General features: G+C 31.6%; 1 pseudogene; it reads left to right on the top strand.

Annotated features, from left to right (window-relative positions):
* Positions 1–16,440, top strand: part of LOC149562827 (pentatricopeptide repeat-containing protein At1g11290, chloroplastic-like) — a 60,200-nt pseudogene extending 43,760 nt beyond the window's left edge.

The following is a 16,440-nucleotide window of genomic DNA, read 5'->3' as shown; positions in this document are numbered from 1 at the left end:
GAAAATCACAAGATGTTAACAAATGATGGATAAATTGAAGTGAAAATTCATTTACATTTATTACAAGCTTGATCTATTGAAAAAATACAAGGGTTGATGCAAGTAGGAAAAATTGTTTAGGATTATACAGAAGAGTTCTATCGAGTCCTCATCAAAATAAGCCATGTAGAAACTGACAAGGAGAAAGTTTTCCATTATCTTAATGGGTTAGGGCCAAGTACTTAGGAGAAATTGAGTCTACTTAAAATGGTCATTATTGAAGAGACATACTAGTTTTCCCTTAGAGTAGAGGAAAATTTAAACATGAAATTTCAGAATAGGCAAAGTGGAAGAGGTTGTGGTGGAAGATTCAATGGACAATCTTATGGAGGCTAAAATGAAGATAAGAAAAATAAGGATGAAGCTAGTAGAAATTATAATCAAAGGGGAAATAATTTCAATATTTTTCATGATAAGAATAATAGGGATCAAAGAGGGAGAGGAAGAGGACAAGGACCTGGAAGAGGAGACTTTCATGGAACATGTTTTCACTAAAAAGAAGAATGTCACAAGGCTTATGAATGTCCTTAGTAGCAAGGAAGGACATATAGAGGAGTTGGATTCCAAACAAGAGTTTCATATGTGGATGAAAATGCCAAATCATCACATTTTGAAGATGTTAAAAGAGAAGAATTCCTAGTTAACAAAAGAGTCTTGTTGAGTGGTGAGAATGAATTTAAGAAAAGGAGAATCTTGTTTTGCACCAGGTGCAAGTGTGAGGATAAGTGTTGTGATGTGATTATAAATACTAGAAGCGTTGATGATTTGGTGTTGAAGGAGATGGTCACAAAGTTAAATCTCAAGAGGCAAAAACACCCACATCCATATCGAATTGCCTATGTGCAAGATGACCACAAGGTCATGGTCAATGAGTAGTGCCTAGAAATTTTCAAGGTTGGGAATAACCATGATAAGGTACTATGTGATATTGTACCCATGGATGCATGTCATATGTTAGTGGGTAGGTCGTAGTAGTATGACAAGTGTGTTGTACATGATGGTTGTGTGAATACTGATTCTTGACAAAGGATGTAGTGAGACATAAGCTAAAGCGATTGAAAGACATAGAAGAAAAGGTATAAAGCAATGTCATAATATTTTTTGTTGATGGGAGGAATTTCCTAGATGGTATGAGGCATGAGAATATGTATTCTTCTATAATTCCAAAAGAGGGTAAAGAAGAAGTAGAAGGTGCATTTGCAAAAGTTACAAATTTCTTGGTTGAGTTTTTGGATATTGTATATGATAATGTGCCTAATAGATTTCCACCAGTGAGGAAGATCAGTCATTAGATGGACTAGATCCTAGAAGCCAATTTTCCAAATAAGGAATGACATAGAATGGCACCAATAGAAAGTTATGAGTTAAATAGGTAAGTACAAGAGTTATTGCAAAAGGGATTAATTTAACAAAGACTAAGTCCATGTGATGTACTAATAGTATTAGCACCAATGAAGAACAAGTAATGGAGGATGTGTATTTAATATAGGGTTATCAATTTAATATCACAATGAAGTACAAATTTCCCTTGCCGAGGATAGATGATATTATGGGCTCTTTGAGAAAAGTTGTATATTTTACAAAGATAGATATGAAGAGTGGATGTCACCAAATTTGTATTAAAGAAGGAGACAAATGAAAGACTATCTTCAAGAAAAAGGGAGGTTTGTATGAGTGGTTAGTCATGCATTTTGGGTTAATGAATGCACCAAGAACTTTCATGCAACTCATGCACATGAGGTGTTAAAAGAATTTTCGGGTAAGTTTGTCATTTTTTACCTAGATGATATTTTGATCTTCAATAAGACATTGGAGGAGCATATAATGCATATTAACAGGGTGTTTGAGAAGTTAAGGGAAGATAAAATTTTGATTAATTTCAAGAAGTTCAGCTTTGTGAAGGAGTTAGTATACCTAGGATCTGTAGTTTTAGTAGAAGGTCAAAAAGTGGACCCAAAAAAGGTTAAGGCTATCCTAAAATGGCCTACTCCAAGGAGTGCTACTGAGGTAAGATATTTTCATGGTTTTTCTATCTTTCATAGAAAGTCTATTAGGAGTTTTAGCAGTGTCTGTGGACCCTTGATTAAAATAATGAGAGCGGATATGAAACATTTTTAAGTGAATTATAGGATCAAATGCACAGTTTGGATTCTTAAAATAGAAAGTTAAAAAACAACCTATTTTAGCACTTCCAAATTTTAATAAGGTATTTCAAGTAGACTATGATGCTAGTAGTACTACAATAGGAGTTATTTTGAGCTAAGAAGGTGGACCTATTGCTTACTTTAGTGAGAAGTTAAATAATGCTAAGAGAAAATATTATGTTTATGATCATAAATTTTATGTTATTGTTCAAACATTAAAGAAGTGGAGCTATTATCTTGTTCATAAGGATTTTTTTTTTGTATACTAATCATCAAGATTTGTAATATTTGAACAATCAAGAAAAATTGAATCAAAGGATTTTGAAATGGGCTGAGTTTTGGTAGAGTTATACATTTAATTAAAAACACAAGAGTGAAAAGTCTGATTGGGTTGCATACGCTTTTAGTAGGAGGTCAATTTTGTTGACAAAGATGTAGATTAAGGTAGTTGGCTTCAAGGAACTCAAGAGTTGTATCTAGAGGATCCTAATTTTGGTGAATCTTGGAAAGATCATATAGAACCTATTACTTTAGAGAGAACCAAGTGGTTGTATTTTATCATCTAGGATGGTATATATGTTACTCAAAGGAAGTTAGTTGTACATTCCAAGGAGTTATATGAGGGAAAATATCATCAAGGAGAAGTATATTGGAGGGTTGGATGGACCTTTTGGTTGAGATAAAACCATTGCTTTGTTTAGTGAGAATTATTACTAGAAATAATTACAACAAGAAGACAAAAAGTTTGTACAAAGTTGTAGAGTATGTTAGATGACAAGAGGAGCAAAACAAAATATAGGGTTATATCAACCATTACATGTACCAAAAAATTCGTGGGAGGATATTAGTATGGACATTGTTCTTCATTTACCAAGGACTTAGTGAGGGCATGATTTAATTTTTGTGGTGGTTGATAGGTTTTCAAATATGATGCATTTCATTCCCTACAAGAAGACTAATGAAATTATTCATGTGGCAAAATTGTTTTTTGGGGAAGTGGTGAGACTACATGGTCTACCAAAGAGCATGGTTTCAAACTGAGAAACCAAGATTGTTGCGTATTTTTGGTGCACATTGTGGAAGAAGTTAAAGCAAAATTTGAAGCTTAGCTCATCACATCATTCACACACTGATGGATAGACAAAAGCAGTGAATAGAAGTTTGGGGAACTTACTAAGGTGTTTGGTTGGAGATAAGCCAATGGGATGGGATTTGATTTTACCATAGGTATAATTTACATATCATAATTCTATGTATAGGAGTACTAATAAATTACCATTCTAGATAGTGTATGGAAGTAGTCTCATAAATGCTTTTGAACTGACAAAATTGGACAAAGGGGAGATAAGTAGTGCTAAAGCTAAGGATTTTGCAAAGCACTTGAAGAACATCCATGAGGAACTGAGGAAGCACATTACCAAAATGAATACATAGTACAAGGCTAAGGCAGGTTATAAAAGAAGGTATAGGGAATTTTAGGTTGGAGATGAAGTCATGGTTCATTTGAGAAATTAATGATTTCTAGTAGGAACATATAATAAGTTGAAAATGAATAAATTTGGACCATGTAAGAAACTAAAGAATCATGACTTAGGAAATGTCTATGCAGTAGAGTTTCCTACTGAACCGAATATTTCACTAGTATTTAATAATATAGATCTAACAAAGTATCATGAAGGGGGTTTTGAAGATGAGGCCACATAAGCATAATGGAGTATTCCAACAACTACTTCAACTACAAAAGATATTGAAGATGTAGTAGACAATCATAGTGGTAGAAGAATAAGAAATAACACCTATGAAGAATATTTGGTCAAATGGAAATAATGAACTATAGAAGATTCATCATGGCTTACAAGGGAGGAGGTTAACCATCTTGATTTTCCTCTAAACACTTGAGACATAATAAAATTGCTTCTCAAATTACTCTAAGTGTTTGATGCAAAAGCATCCTGGGTGTAAGGGAAATCTTGCATCACTTGAAAATATTTTTGTTTTTGCCTTTTAAATTAAGTGTTGTTTTAGTGCATACTTACTATTTCTAGAAACTTACTATTTTTAGTAAACTGGTTTTACAAGATTAGAATTTTTTGATTTCACAAGTGGAGGTTAATCTTAGATATACCAGTGTGCTAGTTGAGTTTTATATGCATGCCATATGTATTGGTGAAGTTATTAAAGATTTTTGGTGCATAATCTTTAAGCTCAAATTTGAAGGTCTTAGAGGCTCCAAAATAAAGTTGAACCCTGACTAACAACACTTACACAATCAAGACGTTGTAGATCAGGAGTTGTCATTCCCAAAAAGTGGTTATAAGAGCTAATTAAAGCTAGGGTTAAAAAGTTATGGCCTCTGAAAGTTGGGACACTTTAAATTATAACTTGAAATTATTTTGAGCCGATTGTAATGCAATAAATATGAAAAATAAAATAATTGCAAGGTTGGTCAGCTTCAAGGGTTAGGGACACATTCTAGAATCTTTCTTGGCAATGAAAAATTGCCTAAATAAGGAAGGTTTTTAGGGTTGTCTAGGGTAGTTATGGGTGGTTGTTGGTGGCTTTGTCTTACAAAATGTTGTAAGGAAAATGCCCATGTGGCTTTGCATGTTGTATTTCTTAAATTTGTAAGTCTATACTTTTGGGGATAATAAGAAGCTCATTTTCTATTCTTCCTGATCATTGTTGTTTCTCTATTTCTATTATGTGTTTATGGTATTAATGGGAACACCCCTCATCAACATTACAAGTGAGTTTGAAGTAGCAAGTGATATTGTGCATATCCTCCATTGCTTGGTTTAAGTGCAAGACTTAAAAAGAATACTTTTGAAGAGTTAAATAAATTATCCCAATTATAGGCTATCCAAAAAGAAGGGACATTGCATTCATCATCAATTGAACATTGAACATTATTTAATTGATTATTAACATTTCTCTCCTTTTGAATCATATCCTTAATCATTGAGGCTGGATTACTCATTTTCAAAATTATCATTAAAACCTATCAAAATATTTTAAATATTGTTTAATATCATCAAAATCGATTCAAAATGATCTCAAACCTTTCAAAATCAATTCTAATAAACCCTAATCAGTTCAAAATCATGTCCAAGTCATTTTAAATCCATCAAAACTTTGTCAAAATCCATCTAAGACATTATTCAACTTCATTGATGCCTCATCGATCTTCATAAATCCTTGTCAATCATTAGTTTCAATCAATTTAACGACATTGCCAAAGTTCATCAATATCATTTTAGTCAAAGCTATCAAATAATTTCAAATCAATTTGAGTGCACTGTTTAATTTCATTGATTTTTAATCAACTAGTTCAATTTAATGCCAATGTTTCAATCGTCATCATTAATCATTTTCATAATCAACCTAATATGTTGTTAAAATAAACCAATGGTATTTCAAAATTATCAAAATTAATTCAAACCTTCATCAAATTCAAGTTGACTTCACATCACAATTATCATTTTGGTCAATCATAAATTAATTAATCTTCTGCAGGTAGATAACCCACACTCTATCTTTAAGTTTTAATCATATTAATTTTACCCTTTAGTAACTTTGTCAATTAAGTAATTTTGTGTTAATTAATTATCACTATTTCATGAATTAAGGGATTTTATAATTCTTAAATTTCTAATTTCTATTTGGAGGGAATAAATTAATTAAAAATTAAAAATTTCAATCTTATACTTTCCTCCTAATTATGCTTCCACCCTCCTACACCTTTTTTACCCTCTTACACCTTTCCCTTCACAAATTTCCTATTAATTTTCCTCCATCTTTCTATGATAAATTGTATTTAGTTTGTACATTTCAAAATCCTTTCTTACATATTGTCATAATGTGTCATAATATGAAAGTTTTCCAACTTCTCTCCTCAGTTATGACATTTTTCCATTTGTGCACCTAATTGTCATTTTTGCATTTTGGCTCTCAACTCTATAAAGTGAGTCCAATTGCTCAATCAAACAAACCACACTTCTAGTATTCTCATCATAGTCATTTTCTTTCAATTTTAATGCATTTTATCAATATCTAGAGCAACATCATATCACCTTCAATGGAGAGGAAAGTTGAGCATTGGAACTACATTTAAAGGGGACTTTGTGGTGTTTTGCATATGTTTTTGAACTCTCATTTCGAATGGTTTTGATTTTATGACTAGACTAGGTTAACATATATTTGACACTTTTCTGGGTAGATTGTGTAATAGTTTTTTCATCAACGTTTTGGATCACACTCTATGATCCATCATCGGGATGACAAAGAGAGCATAAGGAGATCATTAAAAATAAGAGTTGCAGACCCAACACTAGCTATAAAAAGGAGGAAGAGGTTGGTAGGTAACCCAAGATCTAAGGAAGAAGGAAAAATTATTATAAGAAAAAAAGTAGGAGATGTTAATAATGATAAAAAAAAAAAAAAAAATGACTAAATGATTAGACCATTAAACAATTGTAAATATTATCAATAAGACACAAATAACAAAAAAATATAAAAGCAAATACAAAAAATAAGAAAAAAGGAAAAACAATGTATATGTGTATATATAAAAATGTACATACAGATAAAAATATGAAGAAAACTAAATATAAACATATAAAAGACATATATCTACATATAAATATAAATATAAACATATAAAGAGACATATATCTACTAACTAAAACTACTAAAAAATGTACACAAGAAAGAGAAAGGATGAATAAAACTAAAGAGAAAGATCAAAAAGACAAATAAATAAATAACTAAATAAGCAAACAAATAAAAGGACACACATGCACACGCGCGCCCACACACACACAACAACAACAACAATAACAACAACAATTTGCTAATGTTAACTATAAAAAAGAAAAAAAATATAACTATAAGTAAGATATAATAACTATGTATAAAGAAAAGTCTAATGGAAGAGGTAATATATTAGCAAATTGTTGTATTTAAAATGTATGTGTGTGTCCATATATATATAAAATTGTGTGTGTGTGTGTGTGTGTGTGTGTGTGTGTGTGTGTGTGTACACACACACACACACACACACAATTATACACACACACACATAGTTCTATATATATATACACGCATGCATGTGAGTATATACATGTAAATATACTTATATAAGCATACATGTAAATATGTATAGATATAAACTGTAGTCTATTTTTAATTTTAAGACATTTTTATTTATACTAAAAATATTGATTAATAAAGTTTTATTATTTTAACACAAATAATATCTAAAGTTGAGTATTAGTTTAAATATAATAAAATTTTATTAATCAATATCTATCTATCTATCTATCTATCTATATGTTATAATATTAGCATATGTTTTTGATGTTGTATTTGCCTCATCTATACTCTCTAATACATTTTTTTATGGCCTTATAGAAATGACATGTACTCATATAAACACATACTTTTGGAGCTCATCACACAAGTTGACAACAATGAGAATACTAACTTATACTTGTAAAAAGGGACTTATAAATGTGGGGAATAATTTCTATTAATATGGTTGATCCTTTGACTGATTTACACCCCCCTTAATCAAGGGTGAGTCATGTTTTTGATAAGTTTTGTCACTTAAATCTTGGTATTCTAAAACAAGTGTTGATCTTCCTTATCTTCCACCCATCATTGTTAGTGTAGTTTTTTTATTTTTCTTATTTTGCTAGGTTTTTCCTAAACTTTTAATAATCTCACTTAGGTTAATAAAGCATGTCTTATTAGGTGAATGGTTGTGAGGTGTCACCTTCCTACATGTGAGCATCCATTAGCTATCTTAGGAAGATACTTTGCTATCTTTAGTCCGATAGATGGTTGCTCCTCATTGGTTGGTGTTGCCACCTCCTCCCTCTTCCTAGCCTATATAAGCATGCTACCTGGCTTGTATTTGTATCTCTTGTTTTTGCACCCTCTTAATGCTATTTTGCTTCCAGCATTTGCATTACTCTCTTGGAGACTAACTCTATGATGCTATTTTGATTTTGTATCATTTGCATTCATAGTTTAGATATTTACTCTTTGCACTAGTTTTCTGGGTTATTAATCTTATTAGATTCTAACATGGTATCAGAGCTTTTCTATGTGCAAGAGTAGATTTTAGTTTCCTTATTTGAGAGATTCGGGGTGGGGGGGCAAATAAACTTTATTGTAATTTTTTGAAAAACGAAGTATGCTCTTCTCTTGCATCTTTGGATGATCCTGAGAATCAGAAAAGTTTTGACAAAAACGATTTTTCTCTGGGGTTTCAATCTCAAATCTGACAACCAACTTGCATATTTGGAGTTTTCAATCAGTAATGCAGGTTCCAGCATGCCATTGATGGACTTAGGAAGCTGATCCAACATTTTCATGTCATATTCTGGTTGCTGGGGTCATTTTTTAATTTGTGGAGCCGTTTTTTACTATTAAAGGCATTTGATTTACACTACAGCAACATCTTTTGTACATCAACAAGAAAAACGCTTTTTGGGTTTTATTCGCAACCCCAAAAAACCATCTAGGTATCTTTTAGATTTTTCATGTAAGCTGTATATTTTGTAGAATCGAGCATGCAAAGCTACAACCATACCCTTCTCCGTTGGCAGTCGCAGATTTGAACACAGTTTTCAAATGTCTCATTCTTGCTCATACGAACTCTGATTTTGAGGATTCTTATTATGAACTTGGCTATTTTTTTGTGTTCTATCCATTAGTGGAGTTGTTTTTTGATTTTCATACATGAATTCTTCAGAAATTGCAGATTCTCAGTCGTGACTGTGCATAGTTCTCGTTTTGGAAACTTCGGAGGATCATAACTTTCTCATACGACCTCGTATCGAGGCGATTCTTTTTTTGAAAGTGCATGATTTTTTGAGTAGATCACAGTGGTGCTATTTTTTTCCTTGATTATTGTGCCCAAGTTTCACTTTTAGCATATGCTCTTCATGAGGAGGCCCTGTCGATTTTTCTTTCGTAACTTGAGCATACAGACGTATTTTTTTCGATTCAAAAAATGTGTTGGAAAGCCAGTTCTGAGATGGAGATGATGGTACAAGTTTTTTTTATTTTTGCTACAGTTTGGTTGCCTATTTTGGCAGTCAAAGCTAGATGTTCTATTTTGTCTTTCGGGAGCCATATCTCGCTCATTCGAACTCTTTTCTGGGCTTGCCAGATATTGTTGGAAAGCTGGTTTTGTGAGTTATTTAGTTGCAGAGGTCTTTTATCCAGATTCTGCTCTAGGTTCTTTCTCCTTCGAGTTTTGCACTTTCACACTCTAGCGGATTACTTGGATTCTACAGGTCCTACAATCTCTTCTTCTGTTCTTTTGGCTCACTCTTCTTTATGAATTTTGAGCATTGTATGCTTCTATTCTGTTGCATTCCTTTTTTTGTAAACACACTGAGATAAAGTGCCTACTTTTGCATATCTGGGATCTTGTACACCTTGTGTTTGTTTGTATTCGCACTCAGTTATAAAGTGCCATGGGGGGGTCATGATGTTTTGCCATTTTGTGCTCATCCACCTTTGTCAAGTGAATTTTTCTTCCACGACATTAGCCCATGCAGTGTGTCAGTGACACCGCCCTTTATCCTATGCTTGTACTTCTATTGCACTATTGGTGTTCCTGATTCTTCTTCTTGCAGATGTTTTTGGCATTGCATTTCAATGTTCCTGTCACCCCTCTCCTTGTTCAGCATTATGGGGGGGTTCACTTGTTGTTCTATGCTTCTTTGGTTGATGGTTTGTGCCTTCTATTTCCATGGAGGTTCTGCAGATCAGCATTTTGACAGAGTTTGCAGCTTCATGCTTCGGAGATGCTTCATGCTCTTTTTTGTTCCTCTCTTTAGGACATTTCCTAGATTGGAGGCTTAGTTTCCTTCATCTAGTTCTTTTTCTTGTATTGGGTACCTGATCAGGCCTTGTTGTCGGGACCCATTTTCTTGCTTTCATAGCTTTGCTAGGTTAGCATCCACCTAAGCTTCGCTTATGGGGGGGTGTTAGTGTAGCTTTTTTATTTTTCTTATTTTGCTAGGTTTTTTCTACATTTTTAATAATCTTGCTTAGGTTAATCAAACATGTCTTATTAGGTGAATGGTTGTGAGGTGTCACCTTCCTACATGTGAGCATCCATTAGCTATCTTAGGAAGATACTTTGCTATCTTTAGTCCGATAGATGGTTGTTCCTCATTGGTTGGTGTTGCCACCTCCTCCCTCTTCCTAGCCTATATAAGCATGCTACCTGGCTTGTATTCGTATCTCTTGTTTTTGCACCCTCTTAATGCTATTTTGCTTCTAGCATTTTCATTACTCTCTTGGAGACTAAATCTATGATGTTATTTTGATTTTGTATCATTTGCATTCATAGTTTAGATATTTACTCTTTGCACTAGTTTTCTGGGTTATTAATCTTATCAGATTCTAACAATCACTTTTTCAACTTTGAGTGTTTCTCTTTAGCAAGTTGATCACAATGTTTCACATATGTGGTATGAATGTTTGACATATATTTTAGACCTATTTTTGGAATTTCATATTTCCAATTTAGGAGACACACTCGAGGGGATTTCTCTTCTTTTTTATGAAAATTTCAACAACATTAGTATACCGTTTATATTATCTTTGGAGAATCAAGATTCACGAGTTTTTTCCTTTACTTGTTTTTTAATGTTTCTTGGTTGAGTTTGATCATGATATGGATTATTCAAGCTTGGAGACTCTTGCTAATTTTGATCCTAGACACATATTTGGAGACTTTCTTCCTCCTTTTAGTTATACACAAAGTGGCTTCTTCATCGTTCAGTGGAATTGTTTCTCCTTGAGGGAAGATGCATTTCTTGTAGAGATAGGATTATCTTTTACTTTTTTGCATATTTCATTAACAGTAGAGATTCTTCACTAAAAGAGGATATGGTGACTCTTTTTACCTCTTTGGAAGATCATTAGTTTGACATTGATGAAGGATGTACTTTTCCTCAAGGTTATGATTATGTCCTTCGTACATCATCCATTCTTGTTTGTTTCTTTTCTCTCTTCTAGAAAAAATCTAGTTTGACTAGGTTTTTTCCTTTTTCATTTTTGAAAGATTGCATTTTCATTGTACATGGGTACCTAAAATGGTTTTGTAGCTAGGATCCATCTCAATAGTCTTATATCTTTGCATATTAATCTACTCCCTCTTAGGGGGTGTTTGTATGGATAAGGTTTTGGACCTAATAAAGGTCTTGTACCTAGTATTTTTTCTAGCTCTTAATAAGGAACATATACACATGACTTAAGTTTACTTAGGTTGTAGGTTTCCTAGAAGAAAAACTAGTCATAACATGATCTTATATTATCTCTTGGTAGCTACTTTTAGTTATCTAGATTGATACTTTAGTAGTCTCATTGGATATGATTATGATACATATCACAATCTTATCTAATTCTACATCTCACCTTGTCTTTATAAGAAAGGCATCCCATGTATATGTTAAACTATCAATCTATCTTACATTGTTGAAGAAATTTATTCTTTCTATTCTCTCTTGTGAAATTTATTTTGGTCTTGCAAGGTTCTTAGGGTCATCGAGGAGTCATCAATTAACTGTAGTAAAAATAACCTAAAAAATACCCTTTGAGTTTTCTAGTTCATATAATTTCATTGGTAACATGAAATAACAATTCTGATAAGGATGACACACACCTAAAAGGTAAGAGTAAAATGTAAAGCAAGAAAATCTAACAATGGGGACATTACAACTCCCCTCACTATGGAGTTTAGGGGAGCCGACACTCCCTTTTTTTGAGTTATTCTAATGTTTTTTTTGTTTTAAATTGACTCATACATTTGGTGCCCATTGTAGTGCAAACCTACCTTTCTAATGTACCTATTAACATTCACCCATGCATTAGAAGTTGATATACTAAGTTTTATAGGTATACTTATGTTGCTATAATCAGTCAAGTTCTCATATTGGCAATACTTGTATAAAAGGCTTACACTCTACAAGTATATTATAACAATGAAATATTAAATAATATATTGAGTTTCTTTTGGGTGTGCAATTTTTTTTCTTTCGAAAGAGTTTTCCTTGCACAAATCACTATGTCATGGTATATTATTTTTCTATCAATTTCCTTGTAATTGTATGATCAATTTAAATTTTACACATATCTCCACTCCTAGTTATCTCTTCACATAGATAATTGTAAGACGTGTAATTTATGCCTTTGCTTCCTTTCAAAAAGTGTAATAGGCCGACTTATTACAACCCACTAAAAATGGGCGAAAAAGTTTAAAATTGAATTTAAGACCTTGAATTTTTCAAATTACTCTTGTACTACTTAAGACTCACTTAGATCGATCGTACTTTACTAAACAATTAAAAAGTTAAAAGAATATATATTTTTTCTTTTGCATTAAATCAATGCATAGATAAAATTATTACAAATAAGTTACTACAACTTAATAGAAATGGGGGAAGTTTAAATCTTAATTGAAGACCTTGAATTTTTTGAGTTATTCTTATACTACTCAAAATCAACTTACCTAAATCCTAGTCTATTAAGAAATAATTAAATTAAATGAATATTTTTTTTCATATTGAATCAATCTATAGATGAAATTATTACAAATGAGTATGCATTACACATTCCTTATACAAGAAAAAAATTGAAGAACAACTTGATTTATAAACGAAGAATTAAAATATAATAATTGATACCATTAGATTGAAACAAAGATAAAATAGATGATAATTACATAGATATAGGACAAACATAGTTCAAATAAAGATAATTAAGAATCATAATACTAACCAGAGCCAATCTAACACAAAATTATTATTTATTAAAATATTATAAAATCAAGATCTTCTTTATAAAAATGAAACAAAACTAAATAAAGTAACAATAATAATATTTGTTAAATATTATAAAATTAGAAAAATTATTGTAAAAATGAAACAAAACTAAATAAAACAAGGGCTCTGCAAGAGCTAGAGTCCTTGCCTTTTGATGAAAAAATAGATGATTGTTTTAGTGATTGATTTGTCAAATTTTGTATTAATCATATATATATAAGATCCAATACATTTCTTGCAAACAATTTCATGGCAACAAAATTAATATTAGTTATTGTAAATAAATTTATTTTAAGATAGACAATAATAAAATAATTGTATATACTTATTTCAATATATATTCATAGTTGATGTTTTAGAGAAAAAAAATCTGAATACAACAATTTGTCCCTCAAAATATCACATGTAACAATTAGTCTAAAAATTTGAAGGCAAGAAAAAGATTAATCGGATAGCAGAAAGAAATAATAAAATTTACTACAAGATGGGCCAAACACTAGAATATTCACCATGAAAACAAAGCCCTATCTTTTAAAAATATTTCCTTTAAAAAGAGATGTCAAAGAATATCTACTTGGCTAAGGAGGAGAATAGATACGTGACCAAGGAGGAGCTTCACATTGAATGGTAGCACAAACTGAAAGTTAGTAACTACAAATATGAAAAATGCCCAGAACATAGAAAATTACAGAAAGAAGAAGAATGAAGATGTTTGGAGTCTTCCATACAATGACAAAAGCTATGTACTATTAATTTCATAATGAGAGTTTCCTAAAGTATAATGTTGAACACCATTTTTATCCAAGAAGTACATAATACACCACTCTAACTTGGGGTTTTCATTACTTGAAGAATATAATCTTCGTATAACTCTATTTTGATGTGTTATTGAGAATGGAATCCCTGCAATAAATACAAACCCTTTATAAAAATATATAAGGCTGTTGCAATACAACACACATCCAATATTGATGTGATATGAACAAAAAAAATCCAAATAATATAAAAGACAAGAAAGCCATAAGACAAAATGAGCCATAAAATATAATGGAGAAAATGGAGAAAGACAACTACATTGATTTTACTTATCTCCAACCCAACCCAAAAAAAACATGAAAGCTTTGTGAGTATTCCAGAAAGCAAGTATGAAATATAAAACAAGTGCAATATAATGGCTTAGTACTTGCCTTAGTTCTAATAATTTGTAGTGTAAATCTAATGTTAAAATAATAAATTTATCATTGTATATAAAATATTTTAATCAACGTAAATCTTATATAGTTAAATTCTATTCATATATATCATATATACTATTAAAATAAATTATAATATAAAATAAAAATATTTAAATAATAATATATAATAGTGTTTCTTAAAATATTATATAATATAAATGTAGAAAATATTTTTAAAAATATTTTAGTTGAATAAAAAAATTAATTCTTAAAAATAGAATATTAAAAGTATAAACATCTAAACTAACTTATTCACACATAATAATATTTAACTTCAATCCTCATATAAGATTCAAAATGATTTACCCAATCAAATCATCAAAAAATATTTAATAGAAATTATGTAGTTAAAAAACTTGCATCTAACTATATGCATTTTATAATTAAATTTGAAAATGCTAAATTGAAACTAGTAAAAATAATAAGTTTTAATCCAATAAGTAAAATGCATACATGGTTGTTCAATAAAATGCATTATGGTGGAAGTTTAATGAATATAATGCAACCACTAAGACCAAATTAAATGCCGGTCCTTTATTTAAGCCACTTTCCTTTCACATAGTAATAAAAGAATTTCAATGAATTTTTAAAAATGTTTAAACCACTAGCAAAAATAGTAATAATCAATAAAAAAAATAGCATTTAAGTGTGAAAAATATGTATTTTAATAATAATATTAAGAGACATTTAACATTTGATAATGTTTTCACATTTTTGGAAAAAGTAATAATAGTATAAACATTGACAAAAACTAATAATTAGCCGATAGGCTTTCCCATTGGGATTGCCTGCAATCGGATATTGTCTCACGCCAGAAAATAAACTGTCGGTAAATAGCATCAGGCGCTAGAGAATGGTTTAATCACATAAAAAATCTGGATTCAATCTATCCAATCTCATCAAGTGAGATACAACTGGATTCCAGCCGATTCCTGCATTTATGTTGCATCTCAGATGAAGATTTTGCTTTCCCATGTCTAGCTGTGCCGCACAATTGAGCAAACTTTAATTTGGAGATTTTGAGATCATTTGGATCTGGAAGAGGATTTTGTGGCATAGTTTATTTATGTATACAACTCGATCACTTCACCTTTTCTAGCATTCTTCGAGCATGTACAAATTATCATGTTTTGAAGGAGGTTCATTGAGAGATTGTTAACAACGGGTTTCAGTCCAACGTGTTTGTTAGAAATGCCCTGGTAGAGGTGTATGCAAAATGTGGGAATTTAGAGAATGCATGATATCTATTTGACACAATGTCTCATCGAAATGTTGTGTCGTGGAATGCCATGATTGTAGGTTATGTGCAAAATGGACACTTTGAGAAAGCTCTAAGATGACGATGATGTTTCGTGGATGACGATGATTGCGGGATATGGGCAGAATGGAAATGTTGAATGGGCTTTCGAGTTTTTTAATTAGATGCCTGATAGAAGTTTGGTTTCGTGGAATGCCATGATTACTGTGTATGCACAGAATGGATTTTTAGATGAGGCAATGAAGTTGTTTGGAGCAATTCCAGGTCGAATTGTTGCAACTTGGAATACTATGATTGCAGGGTATGCACAGAATGAGCTGTGAGAAGATGCCCTGAAATTGTTTGAACAAATGCAACTGAAGAATGTGAAACCAAATGTAATGACATTTTCCAATGTTCTCCCAGCTTGTGCCAGCTTGATAGCTCTGAAGCGCGGTAAGGAAATACACGAACAGATAACCAAAAGCGGGTTTCAGTCTAATATTTTTGTAGCAAGTGCCATTGTACACATGTATGCGAAATGTGGAAGTATAAAAAATGCACGCAATGTGTTTGACAAAATGCACAAAAAAGATGTGGTCCCTTGGACCACAATGATTGAAGCATATGCAATGCATGGCTCTGCAAGGGAGGCCCTTGAGCTTTTCAAACAAATGCAATCTTCTAGCATGAAACCAAATCAGATTACATTAGTTGGAGTCTTGTCTGCATGCCGCCATGCTGGTTTAATAGATGAAGGTTGGCATAATTTTAATGGTATGAGTCAATGCTACCATATTGTACCTACAATGGAGCACTACGTTTGCATGGTTGATCTTCTTGTTGGTGTTGGGCAACTTGCCGAGGCAGAAGATTTTATCAAATATATTCAATCTCTAGGAAAATTCTATGAAATGGGTACTGCTAAAAAACATTAA

Source organism: Cupressus sempervirens, chromosome 4, assembly GCF_028749045.1.
Source record: "Cupressus sempervirens isolate cs-2001-9-10 chromosome 4, ASM2874904v1, whole genome shotgun sequence".
NCBI lineage: Eukaryota > Viridiplantae > Streptophyta > Pinopsida > Cupressales > Cupressaceae > Cupressus > Cupressus sempervirens.
Note: the sequence above shows the minus strand (reverse complement) of the source record. Positions and strands in the feature narration are given on the sequence as shown.